Source organism: Mastomys coucha, unplaced genomic scaffold, assembly GCF_008632895.1.
Source record: "Mastomys coucha isolate ucsf_1 unplaced genomic scaffold, UCSF_Mcou_1 pScaffold22, whole genome shotgun sequence".
NCBI lineage: Eukaryota > Metazoa > Chordata > Mammalia > Rodentia > Muridae > Mastomys > Mastomys coucha.
The window spans coordinates 257,803,016-257,806,750 of NW_022196905.1; positions in this window are offsets into that span (position 1 = coordinate 257,803,016).

Sequence of the window (3,735 nt, forward strand, 5' to 3'; positions counted from 1 at the left end):
ATAACACTCCCGAGAATATACTTAAAGGATGATCCATTCTACCACAGGACATTTGCTCAACCACGATCATCACAGGTTTGTTCACAGTAGCCTGAAACTGGAAACAACCTAGATATCCCTCTACTGAAGAATGGATAAGGAAAATGTGGGACATTATCACAATGGGATACTCCTCAGTTGCTAAAAAACAATGACATCTTAGAATTTTCAGCCAAATAGATGGAACCAGAAAAAAAAAAAAAACATCCTGAGGGGGGTAACTCAGATTCAGAAAGACTAACATAGTATCACTTGTAAGTGGATATTAGCTATAGAATAAAGGATAATCGTGCTATAATCCACAGACTCAGAGAGACTAAGTAACAAGGAGCGCTCACACACACACACACACACACACACACACTGAAGAAAGGATGTCTGGTTGGGAGGGTCACTTTCTTCCTATTCAATTTTATTCCAGATTTTCCCAAAGCCTCCTTGTTTTCCTGACATCAAGGCACTTGCAGAATGAGCAACTCTGATAATAGAGAAAGTTGGGTGTTGGTAAGAGCCTGGTTTGTAAGTGAACCGTCCAATAAGTCAAGACCAATGGCCTCTCCGGTAGGTCTGTCACTTTATCATTTCTAAGGCCTACCAAGGTACTGGGAAGACTATACCTCCAACACACTCTTTTCACACGAGCTAGGTCTCATGGAGGAGGGGGATGAGGCACAGCACAGGCCCTGTCCTGTGTAGCCTTCTGTTACACCAACAGCTCAGTGGAGGCAGAACCCTTGTAACCCGAGGCAACTGCACAGAGAGACTTCCCATACACCGCACTCGATAGTTCACATGCTCAAGTGGGCAAGAGTGACCACCTATGCTCGGGTGGGGAGGCAGAGTGACCCAGGCAGAGGAGACAGCATGTAAAAAGGTCCTGGGGCAAGCAGGATGCAACATTCTGCCATAACTTACTGGTGATTGATTCTCATGTCTGATCCTCCTGTTGGACTGAGTACTCCCTGAGAGCTAAGGATGTGTCTTAGTTCATCATTCTAGGCTTTCAGAGCCTGGAAACCTGACATACACTTGAAAATCTGCAGTGATTGTTGGTCTGGAAGGACTGGAAAAATAAGCCACACACTAGGAGGTCTTGGGAGCCCCAACCCACCCATTGCTTACTGCTTTTTTTCTAAACTTGCACTTATTTATTTATTTATTTATTTGTGTGTGTGTGTGTGTGTGTGTAAAAAATCAGAAGACAACTCACAAGAGTCGGTTCTCACCAACCACGTGTATTCTAGGGAATGAACTCAGGTTAGCCATGTCAAAGTTCCACCTAATGCTTCTTCATGTTGACGAATCCTTCCCTTTCACGGGAACTCTGGATCCCTTCTATAAACCACGAATGTGAGCCACGTGGATCAAGAAGCCATTTCTGAACACCTCACTAGAACCCAGCATAGGGCCCAGCCATGCAGGAAGCCCCCGAGAGCCATGTGCTCAGGCTTAGCATGTGCACAATCCTCCCCTATCCTCTCTGCTGCTGGGAATCAAGCCCAGGACCTAGAAGACAGTAAGCACATCCTCCACCAGTGAGCTACACCCCAGCCCCCACATAATCCTTAATGGTACTGACTCTAACACACATCAGTACACGCAACATCAGACTCAGGATCCACTTTGAAACTAACCCGATTGAGCTGCACAAAGGGAAGAAGAGGGTGCCAATGGGTGGCCAATGCCAATCTACTCGGGCTGGGGCTTCATCCTCTGGACTTTGCTCTCTATAAGTGAAGCAAAAGGCTTGTTGAGTTTAGGGAAAACTGCTGCAAGTCTGAGAAAATGTCCTGGGGTTCTCTGCGCACCCCTGCATCACACTGTTCACTGTCACAGACCTAATGCTGCCAAGTGCCTTCCCTGAGATTTACTGCAGCCATTACTATCATTGCAGAGGCAGTATCCCAAGTTTGGCTGGTTTGGAATCAAGCTAACAAATTTGTAGCGGTTAAGTAACAAATCACTTCTGTAGGGTTTTTTTGTTTTGTTTTGTTTTGTTTTTGGCTTTTTGGCTTTTTGGCTTTTTGGAGACAGGGTTTCTCTGTGTAGCTCTGGCTGTCCTGGAACTCACTCTGTAGACCAGGAACTCAGAACTGTAGCCTCGAACTCAGAAATCCACCTGCCTCTGCCTCCCAAGTGCTGGGATTAAAGGCATGTGTCACCACCCGGCTCTGTAGGTTTTAAGCGCTGTTAATGCAAGGCCTTCCCTGTTAAGAGAAGGCTACAATGTAGAGCAATTAGTATCTACTAGTGCATTACTGGGGAGATGTGGGGATACATCCTCTAGCCTCAATCTATCATGATATCTGAGATGAGAGCGAAGCCGGTGAGAATGCTGTCATGAGGTTATTAAATGTCTGTGATTGCCTAGTTTGCAAAATCGGAAGGAGGAGGAGGAGGAGGAAGAGGAGGAGGAACTACTCTTGGTGTGTCTTCCAAAGGGACAGCTGAATCTTAGGTCTTTATTTTTACCACCAAATTATTCTACTTGACTACTAATGACAGTTGATAATGGGATACTTATGAAGGGCTGAGCATGGAAAGGCAGCTGACAGAAGGGGTGGTCAGACACTTGTCTTGAGAATGCACCTGGTGATAGTGGGAGTGCCTGAGGGGGCCCCACCCAGTGCACCTGTCCTGGAGAAGTTACGACATTCTGTAGCTGAGACTTTCAAGCTCTGAGAGGTGATACTATAAAGCATTGGCTAGTTAGTCCAGAAAGGCTGCTATAATCAAGGATAACAAAGGCTGGCTTCTGCCTGAACCTTTGTCTTCTGGAGGAGCAGCCACCAAGGACAGGGCTTCTCCCAGCTGAAGGAGCAGCCCAGTGACTAGGAGAGGGGCCTGGGGCAGATTTTTGAACTCAGCACCTCTGAGGCAGGGCCCAAGAACAACAGGAGGAACCCCTTGTCCCTGGCCCTGGCCCCTGTTTTTGAAAGCAACCACTAAACAGGCTGCCCTTCGGGACTGTGTTTGCACTTGGTTCCTGCTGTCTGTAGCCAAGGGAAGGCCACCCCAACGCCTTCTCAAGTCAGGCTTCTGGGTTTCCTTTGCAGTGTCTGGGCCCACAGTGTTCAGCCTCAACATTCCCTGACATTAGGTGCGTAGAAAGTGGGCCAGGCCTTGTCTGGTTCATCTGCCCCACTCAGAGCATGGCCTTCCCTGTAACAGGCCCCCAGACCTTAACACAACTAACATGGTAACAGAAGCACTTATTCAGGCCGTGCAACCCAGCACGTAGGCAGCACCGCCAGCCAAAAATGAAAACAAAGCCCTAATCCATCAAAGTCCATAGTTCTGGGAAAGTCTCTAATTGTACTAACCTTGGTCTGTTTTTTTGGCTTCTGTAGTTCCGGAGAAAGGGAGGGTCTCTTTCAGAATATTCCAACTGAAACTGCAGAGAGGAGGTCCTCTCTGAATTGAAATGCCCTGCCTAGGAGAGAGGGAGAGGCTCAAAGGCCACATAGCTAGCAAAAAACAACAAACAAGCTTGGAACCTTCTGGAAGTCCCTTCCCCAGCCCTAGAAAAGGAGTAAACAAGTTAAGGGAAGGAGACTCTGGAGGCCTCGCTGATGCTGAGCTGCTACAGGCTATGCAGAGACTACGGCTGTGGTTTCTGTAAGCCATGGTTGTCACGTGTGTTGGGTGGACTCCTTGGTTATGCAGCTGCTTAGAGTCATCCATGATCCGATACAG